Genomic DNA, 19,748 nt, shown 5'->3' with positions numbered 1-19,748 from the left:
CGAATTCGATAGGCCCAGCCCCGCACGCGCCACCGCCCGCGGGCCAATGGGCGGCGGCCTCTCTGCATATGCAACGAGTGCCGGCCGGGAGTGCGCGTCCCAGGCGGTTCCGCTCAACAGACGCTACTCTGCCGGCGCCGGTGTGCGACGCAGCCGTTGTTGTCGCGGCCGGGGCCGGGACGAGAAGGCGGCAGACGGGGTCTCAGACGTTTGTCCTCTCGCAGTGCGGCCCCGACGGCTGCGCCAGGGTCCACGGGCGGCGGCGCGGGGCGTGAACGCTCTGGGGCTCATCCAGGCCTGCGTGGGCCCGAGGCCGCAGGAACCCGGACCCCGGTGTCGCGGTGAGTGCGGCGCCCGTTGTGGGAGCGGTGGGATCCAGTTGGCGGCGCGGCCTCCGCGTGCGGTTCGGCTGGGCCGGAGGGGCGCCCTGGCCTCGGGATCCGGGACCCCGACGTCGGCGCCGCACCTGGCTGCTGGGTGAGCGCGAGGGCGGCCCGCGGTGCCAGGAGCAGCAGCGCGCAGGGTGGGAGGCGGCCCGCTGGGGTCTGGGAAGCGACTGACGTGGGGCCTCGGCTCAGGGCCCACGCGAGCCGGGAGCTGCAGCCCGAGCAGCGTGGGGCGGCGCTGACCAGGGTGGGAGGATGCACTGCTTGCCTCCCAGCGCAGTGGGGCGGGGTAGGGGACAGGCCACTTGAATTAGCGGGGGCTCTGCCGCGGCCCCAGCGGTGCGGTGTCCGTGGGAGGAGACTCAGCCCTGCGATTTCGGAAAACCCTTGCTTGGCAGGGCGGGAGGGGCTGTTGCTGCGTAGGGTGAGAAGAAATTGGGTGTGTGAGGTGCTTCGACCTTGGCGATTGCTTCTGGACACTATTGTGGTGATGGGACTGGGTTTGAGACTGATGTTCGGGGTTGAGAGTTGCAGGTTTACTTTTCTCCAAGTGCCTTTTAATTACACACTGGTGATAGGATGGGTAACTCAGGGAGTGCTCACTACCAGCCATCCTGTGGGGTAGGTGTTATCAGGCTCGTTTTACAGATGAGGAGCCCGAGGCACAGATTTTTAAATGGTTTGCCCAGGTGGTCTGATACTAGAACATGTGCTCTAAGCTGTTGTATATAAGGCCCCTCGAAAATGAAAAGGCTGGAGGAATGTCTTTAAAATTGCATGGAAGCTAGAGAGGCAATAGGCTTTGTGATAGAAATTATAGCTGAAAAGAACGACAAATAGCTAATATTTATTGAGCATTTATTACATGCCACGCACTGTTCGGAGAGCTTTATGTACAGTGTCTTTACACTGTTAACAGCCCTCCGGGGTGGGGGTTAGTCCCATTTTACAGCGGGAGAAACTGCAGATAGGACGTATTAACTTGCCTCAGATCTCAGCTAGTAAGAAGCTGGGATTCAGACAGGCCTGTGTAAATCTGGAGCTCGTAAATCTAACCACTGTATTTTGCTGCCTCTCCTTGGTGGCTGGCTGAATAGTTTCCACAGTGGATTTTAGTCTGGGTGGTCAGGAGAGCCATAGTTTGATACCTTCTTTCATGATAATCAACCTATTTTGTTTCCTCAAATTAGTTCTGAGAGTTAAGGGTGCTCCTGAAAGTGTATTAGAAGGTTATTATTGGGGGAGAGGTGGTGTGACATGGGAATCTGTTGCACAGACTGTTTTGTTTTCTGGCATTTTTCGGTGCACTTCTCACACTCGGGGATGAGTAAAGCTTCTGTTGTAATTCTCGCATGTGTTTTCTCTTCAGACTTTTCCTGGTTTCTCTTTTCTGTAAAAAGTACTGGTTTTGTAGGATGATATTGGGTGTAGGGGCAGAGTGGTCCATTGGATCTAAGGGTCAGGGTGATAAGTCACCTCATATCTTTGGATCTCAGTTACTGAATTTGTAAGATGTTTAGACTCTGTGACTTAAAGCTTTAATATTCTGAAAGTCTGAAATACTCTCCTTGAAGAACAGAAAGGAAGAATGGGAGAAAAGAAGGATGCACAACTTGTGAGGGGAAAATCATCCTCTGTCTGGTTTGGGGTGAGGGTCAGGTCTTAAAGCCTCAAGATCTGTTTCATTTGCTTATGTGCTTCCCTGCTGTTTGGTTTCATTTAAGTGACTGTTTCATTCCTCAGTCAATTAATTGCCTCACCTAGAGCCATTTAATTTCTGTTCTATGTCAGGCACCTTATTAGGTGCTGGGAATACATTCGTGAATAGAGGGAAAAATAAGAAGCAAATGATCATACAAATGAATAGGTAGTTGCAAGTTTGATAGGGATGATGAAGGAAAAGTATTGTGTGAATGAGGATTATGAGCAAGATTATGTTGCAGATGGAAATCTAGTCTAGGGAGCAATTTTTGAATTGATGTGAGATTTTACTAGAGGACGGTTTTGAAATCTGAGCCTGCAATTATGTACATAACGCAAGAGTTTGGGAACTTGTGAGCAACAATAATTCTTTTCATTTCAGTGTCCTTCCTACACAGAGTGTCATCCCAGCTCACACTGCAAGATAAGAAAGTAAGATAGGCAACCTTTTCAGGTTGTCATTCTGTCTGCCTTCAGGGTACTTAAATAGTCCTCTAATACTTTCTCCCACTGAAGATGAACTGTAAGGGGGAGTAAGACTCTTTTATGTGAGATTTGGGCTTGCATATGGAATTTCGATTTTTTTTTAGGAAAGCTAGACCAAGGGTGATAGGCTTTTAAAATAAGCAGCATCATAATTATCAAAAGTATCCATTGTAGTTTATACTTCACAGGGTCATTTAACTTAAAAGTCTCATCTCTTAGGAGATCAGTTTTTGATGGCTGGATTGGGAACTATAGATTGTTAAAAATATATAAATGTCTCCGTTGAATATGTATGAAGCCAATATAAATAATACATTGCAATATATTTACTTAATGGCCATCTGCATGCAAAACATCGTCCTAGGGGTACCATGTGGAATAAATAAAAAGATGAACTTGCCAAAGTTCCTGCTTTCAAAGAGATTTCAATTAATAAAAACTAATACTCAAATTTAAGTTTTTTTTTTTTTTAATTTTTCAAAGTATTAGCCTATGTTGGCTCATTTGATCCTCTTAAGAGCAATATATGATAAACAAATATTGAGAAAATGGAGGTATAAAATTGTCAGGATATGGTGCTAAATAGTGTATGGAGTGGGAGAAAGAGGTGACAAGTGATTACTAGATTTCAGACCTGTGCAACTGAAGGGGTTTGTGTGCTATTCACTGAGCTGGAGCTTACTGGTAGAGAACTAGGTTCTGGATATGGAAAGAGCATGACTTCAGTTTTGGAAGTGTTCAGTTGGAGCTGCCTTGAGGCCTCCATTGAGGTACTGTCTTAGTGCTCAGGATTGGGGTGGCCATTTACCATTTTGAAGCCCTCCATGTAGAGTCAAGAGCTGAAACCACAGGCATGGGTGAGACTGCCTACGGGGAGGCTGTAGAGTAAGAACAGAAGGAGGCCTGGGATGGAGCTGGGCAGAGGAGGTTGAGCTTGGAAAGGAGAGAAGAGTGGCCAGAAGCTGATGTTCCCCAAGGTCGATGAGTCAGTACTGTGGAATGCTCCTATGGGAGAAGAATTGAGAACCATCCATTGGATTTAGCAAGGTGAAGGTCATGGAAGTCACTGGTGACCTTTGAAAGAGATGCTGATCTGCAGGTAGTGGTGGGTTGGGGAGCAGTGGGAGGCGAGGAAAATGGAGACAGCGAGTATAGGAAACTGTTTCCAGTAGTTTTGGTTTTGATTTCAGCATCTTTAAATGCCAACGGGAAGGCTCAGTGGAGAGGGAGTGGTTGACTATAGACTAGAAAAGGGTTTGTGCAGAGTTCCTGAAAGGATGGGGGTGGGATGGGATCCAAAGCACAAGTGAGACCCACTGGGAGGAGGGACACCTCTTCCATAGTAACAGAAGACAGGCCTGTAACGTATGGAGCCCTAAGCAAATTCCAAAAAATTACCAAGAACTGTTAAATTTCTAAAAATTAGCCTAATTTTAGTTGACTCATGGCATAGTCTTTGAGAAAACTTTGCCACAAGAGCATCATATGTTTGTATTAAAATGTGGCTCAGTCTTAATTTCATCCACCTCAATAGAGTATATGTTTTCATCTGACTTCTGATGACGGTTTATTTATTTTCTGAAAAAGGAGACGTAAATGTTAAATCCTGTGATGATGCCTGCCTTACATGTTTATTTTTGGTTTCATTAGAAAAATGCTTTCAGACTGTGTCTGTTTTCCTGACATCACAAGTGCCTTAATACTTCTTTTTATTTAAAATTTAGCTTCTGTTATCGGAATACGTTTACATACATACTTTTGATGTTTACCATTTTGAAGGATAAAGAATTGGATGATTCAGTGGTTTCAGTTGATCTGCTAATTTTTGTTTAGAATTGAAGATACTTAAATAACCAACCTTTTGGATAAGTCGCCACCGGTTTCTCCTTGTTTGTGAAGGTATTTGTTATTAAGGATTCATTCACTCCTTCATGTATTTATTTAGTGTCTGTTTTGCAAGTTACTCAGAATTTGAAAATGATTGAGCGAGTTCCTGCTCTTAAGGAGCTCATAGTTCACAGGAAGGAGGTATATGAACAAATTACAGTGTGGTATAACAGAAGAAGCATATGAGCAGATATATTACAGCATGGTATAATCAGTGCAGCAGTGGAAGCTGCTGGGAAATACAGAAAAAGTGCAGAGCAGGCCCAGAGTAGGGAAGGAAAAGGGGAGACTTCTTAGTGGAGATGATAGCTGAACTAGGTTTTCCAAGATGAACTGGAGTTTTGCTAGGTCAACAGGGAGCCAGGAAATAGAATATTTTACCTTAATTTTGGACCCCCTGTGTGTGTGTATGTGTGTGTATGTGTGTGTGTTTGTGTATAGATGTTATAACACTATCAACGAATATTGTTTGGAAAAAATTGCTTATCTTACTATCCTAACATTGATTGCTCAAGCCATGAAAAACTGCACATTTCCCCCTGTCCTGTCATGGTCAACCTTTAGTCCCCTGTTGGATGCAGAAAGTAACTGAACTTAATTATATTCTTTGGATACAAAGCCTAGTTTTTCTTTTTCTAAATGAATGGTCTTTGGAATAAGGATAATAGCTGATACCTTTATAGTAAACTGTGGCCAGGTGCTGTTCTAATTTTCATCTCAGCCTTATGAAATAGGTTCTTTTATCATTCTTATTTTTGCAGATGAGGAAACTGAAGCACAGAGGAACTTAAGTGACTTGTGCAAATGTGTGCTAAGTGTGTGCTGGATTTCATGCCAGGCAGTTTGGTTCCAGAGTCCATGTTCTTAACCTGGGCGCTGCATCTCTTCTCTGGAGTGACAGTTAACTCGAAGTTCATATTAACCTCCGAAGGCATGAGTGTATAGGGAAAGGAGCTATGATGACATTTAGGGTCAATTTTATGTGTATTTTAATCACACAACGTTGCTGCCCCAAATAAAACTCAAGTTTTTAGTTTTTATTTTTTAAATACAGGGGGAAATCATAAGGAAATAGAACTTAACTAGTTTTTTTTTTTTTTTTTTTGAGACAAAGTCTTGCTCTGTTGCTCAGGCTGGAGTGCAGTAGCAGGATCTCAGCACACTGCAACCTCTGCCTTCTGGGTTCAAGTGATTCTTCTGCCTCAGCCTCCTGAGTAGCTGGGATTACAGGTGCCCATCACCATGCCCGGCTATTTTTTGTATTTTTAGTAGAGATGGGTTTCACCATGTTGGTCAGGCTGGTCTCGAACTCCGGACCTCGTGATCCACCTATCTTGGCCTCCCAAAGTGCTGGGATTATAAGCGTAAGCCACCATGCCTGGCCTAAAATTTTCTTTTTGGACTTAAACGAAGTGCTTCAGGATACTTTCCCCTTTAACCTTTCTTCACAGGAGTTGTTATCATTGACTTTTTAGATTGGAATATAAAGGAATTTGGGATCCCATAATCTGCTAATTCCATTTTCTTCTGTCTTTTGACTAAAATATAGACACGTTTTCTGTATGTTTGAAAAGTATTTCATAAAATATAATCCACTTAAACCCATTCCTTTCTCCCAGATCTTACTGTTAACTACTGCTCTGAATTTGATGTTTATTATTCCTGTGTATTATTCTACAGTTTTATTACACATATGTGTTTCCTTAGACAGTATATAGTATTGTTTTGTATATTCTTAAAGTTTATATAGATGGTACTATATATATTCTTGTTCAACATACGGTTTTTTTTTTTACTCAAAATCACTTATCAGTGTGGTTTCATGAATTGAGTTTCAACTCAGTTCATCAGTGTGGGTTCATGTCGATTTATGTTGTTTATTTTTACTGCAACATGTTACTACATTTTAGGTCTATACCACATTTATTTCCCCTTTGCTCTGTTGATAGACTTTTAGGCTGTTTCCATTTTTTTGTTACTACAAACATTATTACCATAAATATTATTAAACACAAATCTTTGTCAATTTTAATTTTTGACGCTGTAGTTAACCTGTGCTCCTTTTTCTTTGTTCTTTTCATTCTTGTCTCTGCTATCCTATAATCTTTTCATTATTTGACCTAAGGTACATTTCTTTGTCCATTATCCTTACAGTATAAAACTATAATGGGCACTTTTCCTCTAAGACTCATTTTAGTAACCTTTATTTAAGTTAACTTCCTTTACTTTTTTTAAATAATAAAAATATCTTAAAATATAGAAATATCTTAGTAGATATTTTACAGATATATATTATTTTACTTCTGATGCCATGCATGAATGTGGGGATAATTCACATGTACTCTTTCTCTTGGGAAATGTTTCTGTGTTAATGTACCTTTGATTTAGCTAATTCTGTATTTCAGTGTTTGTTTCCTTTAAATGTTTTCCTCTAAATGTAGTGTACTTTTTTTCATTGCAGTTTAGTGGGTAGGACCATAGGCTCAGAGTTAAGATTGCTTGGATTTAAATCCTGGCTCTACTTTTTAGCTGTGTGTCTTTGGGCAGCATATTTAATTTCTATGTCTAAATTTCTTCATCTGCAAAATAGAAATAATAATAGAAATCTACCCATAGATTGTTGTGAGATTCAAATGAGGTGTCTGGCATAGATTATTCAACACATATTAACTATTTTTATTAGTTTTATTTATTGTTAGAGTATGCAGTATTTTCTAAGTCTACTCAGTTTGTGTTGTTACCTTCTCTTTTGCAGCATTATTTTCACACATCTATGCCTCAAGGAAATGTCTGATGTGTTATAACTATTTGTTAGAGGAGATTGGGAAGAGATATTGTAAACAGTAGCAAACTGTAAGTTGAGGGACATTAACTAGATTTTGTTATATTTTAACATCAATAATTTAGGATTTGGCCAGGCGCTGCGGCTCATGCCTGTAATCCCAGCACTTTGGGAGGCTGAGGTGGGCGGATCACCTGAGGTCAGGAGTTTGAGTCCAGCCTGGCCAATATGGCGAAATCCCTTCTCTACTAAAAATACAAATTAGCTGGTTGTGGTAGTGGGTGCCTGTAATCCCAGCTACTTGAGAGGCTGAGGCAGTAGAATCTCTTGAACCCAGGAGGCAGATGTCTCAGTGAGCTGAGATCACATCATTGCACTCCAGCCTGAGCAACAGAGGGAGACTCCATTTCAGGAAAAAAAAATTTCGTTTTTATCCTGTTTCAATTATTTTTGAAATATGTATAAAGCATTTTGAAAGTGGGTTGCGATGGTGAAATTCTCAAATAATTAACAAGGGTCTACTCTTGTTAGTTTTAAATATCTTTTGTAATATGACCCTGATAATGATTCAGCTGGTGTTTCTAAGTATATTACCCTATATCATCAACCTTGTGTTCAGTTGAGAAGGAACCATTGGCATCCATGTATGTAAAGCTGGATAGGTAAATTTGAGCTAGTGACTTAGCCTTTCTCAGCTTTCCATTTCAATTTCTGTAACATAAATATTTCAATTTTTACCTCACAAGGTTATCAAGACTTATGTTAGTTGCTTCCCTCATCTATCTGGCTTCCTTGTCGTCTCTTGTAATTTTTTCCCCCATGTGTATTCTTCCTTTCTTCCTCTTTGTCCCTTCTCTGCCCTTCACAAGTAGTTTTTTGGTAAATGGTAACAAGACACTCTGAATTCAGTGTGTGAGTGAACCTATTATGTTAATAAAGATACACATTATTTAAAGGGTACTAGGAAATAATAATTCTGTAAGGACAAGAGTTTTTAGGCCATATGAGGTTACCGAGGAGATACTGTAAAAGTTAAATGAGCAGTATAGAGGCCAGAGAGGTCATGCTTTGTCAAAGTAGCCAGGGAAAGGTCAGCTGAGCAAAATGAGACTGACGTTAGGTTTGAAGAAAGAGTTGTGAGGAAGGTATTCACATAGGATGTCCAGGAGCAGTGGAGTTTGGAAGAACAGGATTGACAAATAAAACTAATCCATCAACTGCTTAGGAGGACTAAGGAAGCTGTGAGGATAAATCACATCCCGTGGGAGGGCAGAAGCAAGACCTAGCATAACCTCATTTATGTATTGATTCAACTCAGAAAATAGTTGTTGAATGAATTAAAGCTTCTAGGAATAGGTAGGGAGAGCTAGCAGCTAGCAAATGAAGAGAATTGAGTGGGCTCTGAGTTGTTGCAGGAGGAGCATTGAACGTCTTGACTGAGTTGTTTGTAACCCTGCTGTTGAGACTGGTGATGTGGCATTGTCTGTGCCATTTAGTCTGTCTGGACTTCTTTTTTTTTTTGTCTGTAATCTTTTCTTGCTTTTGGGGGATGAAGAGGGATCTGCTTCTTTATTTCTGTTCTTTTCTTTTACCTCCGTTTCACCCTCTTTCTTTTACTTGTCTCAGGATTTTTGTTACCTTTGCCATATTTATTTCTTAGGTGTCTTTGATGATTTATCAGTTAGCTTTGTGCATTTCTCCATGTGTTCATTTATGTGTTTACTACATGGAATTCACTGGGATATTTGCATAAGTCTTTTCCTCTTTTGACATCTCAATAAACAAGATTCTCAGGTAAACCATCTCAGAGGCAGTGGGCAGTAAATAGATAGAGTGACAGATGAGGCAGACGGTTTCTCTGATGTTAGAGCTTATGGGCATTCTATATTGAGATATACAATAGGTTAACAAATAATTACAAAAGAAAATTAGCACTATATTTAATTACACAAATAATTACAAAAGAACAAATAATTACAAAAAATTAAAAGCACAAATAATTACAAAAGAAAATGGCCCCTTAGGGGCCAGTGGATGGATAAAGTTCAGGCTAGGGTTGGGGCCAGTGGAGGTTTGGATCTCAAAGAATACCTAATCAATTTAGAGGCAAAGAAATAACTAGACTTAGGATGTATGCAGAAGAATAAAGGACATCCAGGTAGAACTAACAGGGCAAAGTGGGCAAAGTGAGCAAAGGCAGAGAGGACAGGTAAGGGAGGCAGAGAGGTGGATGGAATTGATTTGTGATGTAGTGTGTGAAGTAGAGAGTTGGAAGGTGAGAGTTGAAAAGTGAACTGACTTCAAGTTGTGGAGAGCCCTAAGTGCTTGGCAGAGGAGTTTGGAATTGTTTTTTTTTTTTTTAATTCCTTCCTTTATATTTTCTTTTGGACGGTAAGGAGGGAATTGAGACTCTTGAAGAGAGGATTGATGTGAAATAAGGGAGTGGCAGTGTCACACTGGCAACGTGGATGCAGGATGCATTGATGGAGGAGGGAGAGGGGACTAGAGATAGAGGGGTAGTTACGGATACAGTTGAATTCTGCCAAGTGACAGGAGTCAAATGCGAAGCGGTATAGCTGGGCTCTACTCAAAGAAAGCCAGATGAGGGGTCATCAAGGCGATGGTTAGATCAGGGAGTGGAGGAGAGTGAACAAAGTTCTGGACTTAGATGTTTGTAGAGTGAGGTGAGAAGTCAGTGAAGGATGCATAAAGTGCTTATCACTAGGGGCCAGTAGGCATTGTCTAGGCAGGCCTCAGCCAAGGCTGGGTCCTGCAAATGTGTGGCATTGGTCCCGGCTGTGAAACTCTCCAGCTGGCAGCCTTGTGGGTAGGAGTGAAGAAAATGCAGTGAATCTGCAAAGAGCTGTCGTGTTTTAGAGCTCTAGGACAGCGAGTGCTCAGGAGTCCTCCAGGAAGGACATGGTTGTCACAGAAACGTTGCTCCTTGGGACTAGGCTTTCAGGGGGCAAGAGAAGCCACAAGGGAGTTGGTGGCCTAGATGGGGTGGGAGAGCAGGTCTGGTGGGTGAGGGGTTGTGGGGTTACTAACAGCCTATTCTCAGTCTGTTCATTTTTAAGGCTTGAATTAGTTTCCTAATGATAGGAATCTTATTCCTTTGGGACAACAGATGTGGATTTTTTTTTTTTTTTTGCTTCTTGGCTTTATCTGTGGCATTGCTGCTCTTGTGGCATTCCCTCAACCCCTTGTTTTTGGTGAACATAATAGTCACCATAAAAAAGGTATATAATTCCAAGGAAAAACTTAAGTAGGGCAAATGCTCAACAGGGAAAGTTTCATAATTTAGAATATAGGTGTGCCGAAGGTTATAAAATAGGTAATATAGTACTAAGACGATTACCCTTTTTTTTTTTTTTTTCTGATGGAGTTTTGCTCCAGTGGCATAATCTTGGCTCACTGTAACTTCTGCCTCCTGGGTTCAAATGATTCTCCTGCTTTAGCCTCCCAAGTAGCTGGGATTTCAGGCATACTACCACACCCAGCTGATTTTTCGTATTTTTAGTAGATATGGGGTTTCACCATATTGGCCAGGCTGGTCTTGAACTCCTGACCTCAGGTGTCCACCTACCTTGGCCTCCCAAAGTGCTGAGATTACAGGTGTGAGCCGCTACGCCCAGCTGACAATGGCATATTTTTTATAGAAAGAAAATAAAACGATCTTAGGAAAATTTAAATAAATTATTATAATTAGCATCTGTCATTCATCTGTCTGTTCGTCCATTCATGTGATGGATGCTCCTGCCAGGCACATTGCTAGTGGACACCAAGAATAGTGATGAATAAGACAAATATGGACCTTCCATGGTACATAGAGTGGGAAGAAGAACATTAAGCAGTTATAAGGAATTATTTAATTACAACTGCAGTAGGTCTTGTGAAGGCAAAGTTATAGGGTGCCAAGGGTGGGGAACCGGAGTAGGCTGTCTTGAGAGGCTTCTCTGGGGAAGTGGCATCCAGCTGATCTAGGGGAACGGGGATGGCGGTGTGACAGTGGGGCGACTGCACTGCTTTCTAGGCAGAGACTTGAAGCAGTGTGGGGTGGGGTGGAGACTTGGCTTTGGGGAAAATTCACAGAAAGGCCGGAGGGGCAGGAGTTTGTGCAGAGGTCTTCTGAGATGAAGCTGGGTGCAAAAGTAAATGGGCCACAGCATGCATAAGACAGGAATAAAAATAAAGCCGTCTCTTACAAGCCATCTATTGAGAGTAGACTGGGAAGATTAGGGAACTTGGAGACTCCACCGTGCCAACTAGTTAGCAATATCTATGTCAAGTCAGTACGCGTCTTTGGTCCTCAGTTACTACAAAAAGTTTAAATTCTATTATTACAAAATTCAGAAACAGTTACCTTTTTATGGTTTGAATTATATGATTAGGAATGTTACAATTTACCAAAATTATCTTCAGCAGTATTAAAGCATCTATAAATATATATAACAATATACCTGATCCTATAGTGTGTCAGTTTTGGTGTTGTTCTCCTATTAAGGCCAATGGGAAACTTTTCAGCTAGATTGGATAATATTTCATAATGTATGTTTTGAAAAGAAATATTTTTAGTGTCTTCTCTAAGTTTACCATTCAGTTTCTTGTTTAAAAGATCATAAATTGACCTAGTGTTTCAGGCATGTCAATATTGTTGCTACCTAAATTTGTAGAAATTATATATAATGAATTTATATATTTGCTTTAAAGTTTTCTTCTAAGAATGTATGTTTGATGAGAAAATTTGGAGAATACATAAAAGCGTTAGTTCTACATTCTAGATAGAGCCAGTGCTGAGGTGCTTTCAATCCTGATACCTATTTGTGTGTATGTTAACAAAGGTGGAAATATATTGTATGTATTTAATATTTAACCTACTTCTCATTTATCTTATCATGAGCAGTTCCCCTGTTATTGAATGTTTTTGAAAATATTTTTAGTAGTTGTATAATAATCTACTACATGTATATAATGTATTTTATCATTTCACAATTATTACATGAAAGAGAGTTGCATGTTTCTATTACCCCCATTATAAATAGCAAATAGAAATTCTCAAGTAAATTTATTTTTCTTCATTAAATATTCACAGAGGTGGAATTGTTTGGTTAAAAAGGTATGAAAAATTTAAAGGCTTTTACTAAAAATTGCAAAATTGCTTTCTAGAGAGGTTGTACTTATTTCTATGCCCTTTAGTTTGAGTGTGTCTTGCATTGCACCTGTACTTGCATGTATTTTTTTATTTTTATTTTTATTTTTTGAGATGGAGTCTCACTCTTATCACCCAGGCTGGAGTGCAGTGACAGTCTTGGCTCACTGCAACCTCCACCTCCCAGGTTCAGGCGATTCTCATTCCTCAGCCTCCTGAGTAGCTGGGATTACAGGTGTGCACCACCATGCTCAGTTCATTTTTTGTATTTTTAGTAGAGGTAGGGTTTTACCATGTTGGCCAGGCTGGTCTCAAACTCCTGACCTCAAATGATGTGCCTGCCATGGCCTCCCAAAGTGCTGGAGTTACAGGCATGAGCCACCATGCCTGGCCTTGTAATTGCATGTATATATTGAAAACCAGAAGAAAGGTGTTTCATACTAATACTATTTTATGTAATTAAAAAAAATTTCTTGGCCAGGTGCAGTGGCTCACGCCTATAATCCCAGCACTTTGGGAAGCTGAGAAGGGAAGATCACTTGAGCCCAAGAGTTTGAGACCAGCCTGGGATTACAGTTGTGAGCCACCATACCTGGCTGTTATGGCTTTAAATATTTACTTTATGGCTTTAAAATATTTTCTTAAATATTTTCTTTATGCCTATTTAAATTATAGAATATAAAATAGTATTTATAAAAATATACATTTATGCATACCTGCTATGTATCACATACTCTGCTAGATTCTAGGAAAGCAGAGAAAAAAAAAACAGTCCTTGCTTTAAGAAGCTCACAGTCTATTGTAGGGAGACAGAAAAGTAAAGTTAAAATGCAGTTGTAATAACTTATGATAATGGTATGCCTAAAGTGTTTTGGAAGCTCAGAGGAAGGACATCTAACCCAGCCTTGATGGAAGAGGGGAGAAAAAGGATGGAGGTAAAAATAGATGGAGAGAGTTCAGTCAAAATCTATATTCCTTTACTTCTGGATAGAGCATAGTTTTTCTGAGTTAGTCAGGAGGGGATTGGAGATGGGACCCAGGGGACATAAAAGTATAAAGTCATGGGACAAGAATACACATGGGGAATGCTTGGGGAACTGAAAGGGTGTTTTATACAATTAATGATAGAGATCAGGCCAGAGGAGGCCTGATAGATTGAGATAGGCGGTGGAGAGATCAAGGGGATTGAAGGTCTGGATGGGTCAAAGGATTATAGTGAAAGAGTTGATGGAGTAGGCAACAATCTTGCATGTTCTTCACATGTACCCCCAAACCTAAAATGCAATTAAAAAAAAAATATATATATATATAAAGAGTAGTTTTGGAGTTTTGTACTTAAGGGATAGTTATGTACTTAGATTGTTTAGAGGGTGTTTTTTAGACGTTAGTTTTGTGATTTTCCTTCTAATGAAGAGGTGAAGCACATGACTGCCCAAATGGGAAGTTCTATGAGGGCAGAGTCAGTGAATATGCAGGGCCTGTTTATGTAAATCTGAATTTCTATATTGAAAATGAAAAGCATAGCACATTCGTAGATTTACTTTTCTGGTGAGAAACATCTATATTGGCAGTTGTTGTTTTTATTAGATACACTTATACCTTTATAAATACTTAGTTCTAGAAGGATTCTGTAGGCATGTAACAGTTTTTGTGTTTTGCATTGATGCTTCTGGGGAGAATGGTGTACATAGGGTAAAACTGGCGTATGTAATGCCTGAATATTCTTATACTTCATCATGTGTTAGAGGATTACATGCTAGAAATTTAGATGGGACACTACCCAGAATTGTGAGTCACTATCTGGGAATTGCCCTTGATACATGGATAATTAACCCATAGGTAATTGGGAGCTGACTGTATGTCTGTATGTTTAAGTTAATAAAGTTTATTTATATTATATGATGCCAGAGTTCAGGCATGTTAACTATAGGTGATTACAGTTTTTGTTTCTTGTTATTAATTTCAAATAGCTTTATGAAATAATTATATTTGCTGTCTTTCTTAGATAAGTCAAGAACATAATGTGTTTCTTTTGAGCTCCTTCAGGGAGAGTAGGTTTAATTTATTCTTCCACTAGAAAGAAAGATATTGTGTTTTATACATTGCTGCACACCCAGTGCCCAGCATGTAGGAGACACTCACATTTGTTGAATGAATGAATGAATCAGTCTCTGCATCCCTGCCACCTACGACAGTAATGGACCTGAGATACTGAGTAAGCATTTATTAAATTGAGTTGAAAGATTTGAACATGTTACCACAAAATTTTTGGAAGGCCAACAATCTCACATCAAAATAACCAGTATATACTTATTAATGGGAGATCAGGAATTCCCGAAGAATAGACTTTCTGTTGATAAATATGTACTTGAATGACTAGCTGGTTGAGTAATATATGCTAATATAATTTTAAAAATTTATGTGATTATGAAGGCAGGAACGTGATGGATTGTTTTAGGCCAGGCCAACTGCTTGCTGTACTTTAATGTCATTGCTGCTTGTCGCCTTCTCTGCAGCCTTGTTGACACTCCTGACAACACCCTCATCAACCTTTGTGTTTGTTTTTGGCTTCTAGGGCACTGTTTCCTGTTCCTCTGCCTTTCTTGTTGGTTCTTCTGGCATCTGCCCTTAATGCTTTATCCTGCAACTGAATATACTGTTTTTGAGGAATTCTGTGTTTTATGAATAGAGTCAGTGGGGACTGTGATATCTGCATCTTCAGCTGTTTGGAGCCCCAGCCCTGTATTTCTAACAATATACTGAGTCTCTCTTCTGGTCTTTCCCACTAACTTAACATCCAGGCCTATATTCACGCACTCATATTTGTGTCTCTTCTTTTTGTATTCCTCATCACATGCCACCATTCTTTCATTCTGGAAATGTAGACGCTAATTTTCAGAGCCCTTACTCTATACATCCTACCTGACAGGTCCTGCTGTTTTCCCTCAGAGAAGCCTCCACAGTTGATTCTATTTCTTCTGAGTCTGCTGCCTTAAATTTTGCACTTCATTACTTGGGCTGTTGCAATAGCCACACACCTGGAATCCCTTCTGGTTTATTTTCTGTGTTGACCCAAGTGATCATTCTAAAAAAAACAAATTTAGGACCAGGTGCAGTGACTCACACCTGTAATCTCAGCATTTTGGGAGGCTGAGGTGGGGTGGGTCACCTAAGGTCAGGAGTACGAGACCAGACCAACGTGGTGAAACCCCATCTCTACAGAAAATACAAAATTAGCCGGACATGATGACAGGTGCCTGTAATCCCAGCTATTTGGAAGGCTGAGGCTGGAGAATTGCTGGAACCCAGGAGGCAGAGGTTGTAGTGAGCCGAGATGGTGCCACTGTACTCCAGCTTGGGGGACAGAGAGGGACACTGTCTCAAAAAAAAAAAATTAAAAAATGAAAAGCAGATTTAGTTAAATGCTTTCCTTGAAAACCTATCTCATCCTATTTACAGCATTTTCTTTGCTAACTCCCCCCATATTTCCTGTCATCCAGTGATCTCAGGCTACTTGTGATTACTCACTCTGTGCTCATTCATGCCTCTGCATTAGGTAGGAGTGGAGGAGGAATCAGAACCTGGAGGCATTGATTTGGCTCTGTCTGTGGGCACAGATACTCATCCTGAATCTTGAAGGATGAGTTTATTTTGACAGCCCTCTTAGCTGCTTCTGTCTCTCCAATTCCATACCCCATTCCAAGTTTTGGAGAGAAGAATATGATTGGACCAACGCATTTATATTTTTGATACAGGCCTCATTGGTTGTAGTCTGCTGAATATCTGTGGATGCCCACATTTGCCATAGTCTGCAGGGTTGGAGATGGGAACAGAATGGAATCAGGTATGTGAAACAGAGCCAATGCTTCCCTCCCCAACAGTCGCAGGCCAGGCAATGTGGACTGTGGGTTAACATCATTGGAGACTATTTTAGAATCAGAATAAAGACCAATAATAAACCTTTTTTTTTTTTTAATGGAATATGGGAGCTGTGGAAGAGAGGTATTACAAGGCTGGTTGTTTGCTTCGGAGATCTGCTTCTCATCTTTCCAGAACTTAATTCAGCTGGTACCTCAGTTACAATTTTTCTTTGATGCTGTGCAACTTACTGGATAATTTTTTACCCACTGATCTGAAATGTCACAGTTGCCATATACAAAAGTCCTATGACTATTTCTGGTTTTAAAATTCTGTATTAAAACAATTAGTGTTTGTTTTGATAGGGCAAATATGCATTAAATATGCTGTTTCTCAAAAAATTTCTTCTTCCACATAAATGTTAGAGTTAATATATCACATAACCATACAAAACAAACATGTAAGACAAATCCTAGTAGGATTGCAGTTGGGATTGCATTTGGTTTATGGGTTAATTTTGGCAGAATTACATTTATCCTTTCTACCCAGGAACAAGTCTGTCTTTTCATATATTTAGAGTTTTTGGTGTCTATCAGTATCATTTTACACACACAGACACACATATGTAAATATGACTGTTATATTGCATGAGGTATTTTAAAGTTGCTTTTGCTATTGTGACTATATTTCCATTTCAATTTCTAACTGGTGATTAATAGTATATAAGAAAACTATCAGTTTTTATTATTTACCTGGTATCCAGTTATCTTTGTGAATTTTCCCTCTGATTGGATATTTTTCAAATGATTCCTTCAGATTTTCTTGTCAGATAGCCACTTATGTGCACACAATGATGATTCTATCTTTTCTTTTTCAGTATTCATACTGCTCATTTTTTTTATTGCATTGGCTGAAATGCAGTGTTATTCAGAAGAAATGCATTGAGAGCCATAAATTGAGCCATATATGTGGTTTTAAATTTCTGGTAGGCAATTGATTTTAATACATTTTATTTAATGTAATTTATCCAAAATCTTATTTCAGTATATATATTCAATATAAAATTTATGAATGAACTGATTTACGTTCTTTTTTTACTACTAGGTCTTTGGAATCCCATGTGTATTTTACACTTAGAGCGCATCTCAGTTTGGACTAGCCACGTTTCAAGTGCTCAGTGGCACTTGTGGCTAGTGTCCGCATTGGACAGCATAGAATTAGAGCCTTCTTGATGTACAGTAATTATGATCATAGTTGGCCTTGTTGTTCGTTACTTGGATGGAAGTTGCTTTTCAGTGTGGTGTTTAATGTTGATTTCTAATAAATACACTGGTTTTAAGGTTAAGTGGTTTTGTTTATGAATAAGATGTTCCTTTAAAAATTAATAGTTGATATTCACCCCCACACCCCCCACCCACCCTGAGATGCAGTTTCGCTCTTGTTGCCCAGCCTGGAGTGCAATGGTGTGATCTTGGTTCACTGCAACCTCCACTTCCTGAGTTCAAGTGATTCTCCTGCCTTAGCCTCCAAAGTTGCTCGGATTACAGGCATGTGCCACCATGCCCAGCTAATTTTGTATTTTTAGTAGAGACAGGGTTTCACCATGTTGGCCAGGCTGGTCACGAACTCCTGACCTCAGGTGGTCTACCCACCTCAGCCTTCCAAAAGTGCTGGGATTACAGGTATGAGCCACCATGCCTGGCCTCACTTTTCCTAGATACTTAAGATATATTGTGATGCTCACACCTTTCCCTTCCTACTTAGCCTGTTAAATATAGAGAATGGTAGTAATGAAGAATTCTAATGGGTGAAGGGTCTTTGCACTCAGAGTAAACAAACCATGCTCGGTTATGGTAAATCATTCTTTTAACTCAGCTGGATTAGATGTGCTGACATTTTAGGAGTTTTTCCTCATACTCATTAAAGAGATTATCCTACATGGTAAGCCAGGGTTTGGAATCAGCATTATATTAGCTCTTGTAAACTGGGTTACAAAATTTCAGATCATTTTGTCTTAAAAAACTGTTTTAAAACTTAAAGGAATATATGCACATGGTTGAGGACTTTTTAAAGTAATTTCTTAGCAAAATGTATTTGTGGAATGTAAATTTTCTAAGTTTTTACAAGTCTGAAAATTTCTTTATTTTACTTGCAATTGATCGGAAAATTAGCTGAGAGTAGAATTCTAGGTTAAAACTTTCCCTCAAAACTGTTTTTTGTTTTTTTTTTATTTTAAAGATGCAGTCTTGTTCTGTTGCCAGGCTGGAGTGCAGTGGCTCACTGATCTTAGCTCACTGCAATTTGCGCCTCCTGAGTTCAGTTGATTTTCCTGCCTCAGCCTCTGGAGTAGCTGGGATTACAGACACGTGTCACCACGCCCAGCTGATTTTTGTATTTTTAGTAGAGACAGGGTTTCACCATCTTAGCCAAGATGGTCTTGATCTCCTGACCTCATGATCTGCCTGTCTTGGCCTCCCAAAGTGTTGGGATTACAGGCGTGAGCCATAGTGTGCAGCCTCTCTCAAAACTTTAAGGCATTGTTCATAGCTGCCTACCTTCCTGTGTTTCTGAGACATCTGATGTCGATATTCCTTTATAACACTTGGTCTCCAACCTTTTTGGCACCAGGGACTCAGTTTTGTGGAAGATAATTTTTCCATAGATGGGAGTTGGGGAGGCAGGGGGATAGTTTTGAAATAAAACTGCTCCACCTCAGATCATCAGGCATTAGATTCTCATAAGGAGCGTACAGCCTAGAACCCTTGCAGGCGCAGTTCCTGCTTCTGTGAAAATCTAATGCAGCTACTGTTCTGACAGGAGGCAGTAGCTTGCTCACCTGCTGCTGCTCACTTCCTGTCCAGTCTGTGGCCTGGGGGTTGGGGATTCCTGCCTTAGAGGATGGGTGACCATATATCCTGATTTGTCTTGAATACCTCCAAAGCACTCTTTTTAATAGTACCTCCTTTTACTTTGAAACGTATCCTTGTTTGTTGATCATTTATAGGATCACCTTATTTGTAGGTGGCCTTTGGGAAGAAAGTTGCCCAGGTGCCAAGTCAAGAGACTGAAGGCACAATCTGTCCCAGCATAGTAAATAACTGATTAATTAGATATAGCAATGATACCAAATATATTTACTGATTACTTAGGTACAGCAGTGATACCAAATATATTACTTAGATACAGCAATGATAACAAATATATTTACTTATTACTTAGTTATAGCAATGACACCAAATAGATGTAGAAACAATCACATATAATCAATCTTATTAAATCATGATTCTTCATTAATCTTTGCTTTAGTATTATAGCATAGAATCATTTTAGTCTTATAGTATGGACATAATCAGGTGGAAATATAAGTAGGATCTGAAGGGACATTGTGAGAAGTGATCAGGAGGCGAGAGTAAGAGCCTTGTGGTAGTGCCAGCACCTGGGAAGGAGCCCGTTACTTAGTAGGCCGTGAAGGGGAGTTTCCCTTTCACTGGGGGAGTTC

General features: G+C 40.1%; 1 protein-coding gene across 3 annotated transcripts in view; it reads left to right on the top strand.

The window, feature by feature from the left end:
- The first annotated feature begins 260 nt into the window (after positions 1 to 260).
- Positions 261 to 19,748, top strand: part of ACSL3 (acyl-CoA synthetase long chain family member 3) — a 78,072-nt gene continuing 58,584 nt past the window's right edge. For all 3 annotated transcript variants that reach the window (XM_012446228.3, XM_064372947.1, XM_012446231.3), the window contains exon 1: positions 261 to 341. The gene's annotated coding sequence lies outside the window, so the exon portion shown is untranslated. The remainder of the gene's footprint in view (positions 342 to 19,748) is intronic.

This window comes from Aotus nancymaae, unplaced genomic scaffold (assembly GCF_030222135.1).
Source record: "Aotus nancymaae isolate 86718 unplaced genomic scaffold, 86718_ANA_hifiasm-v0.15.2.pri h1tg000008l, whole genome shotgun sequence".
In the NCBI taxonomy this organism is placed as follows: domain Eukaryota; kingdom Metazoa; phylum Chordata; class Mammalia; order Primates; family Aotidae; genus Aotus; species Aotus nancymaae.
Note: the sequence above shows the minus strand (reverse complement) of the source record. Positions and strands in the feature narration are given on the sequence as shown.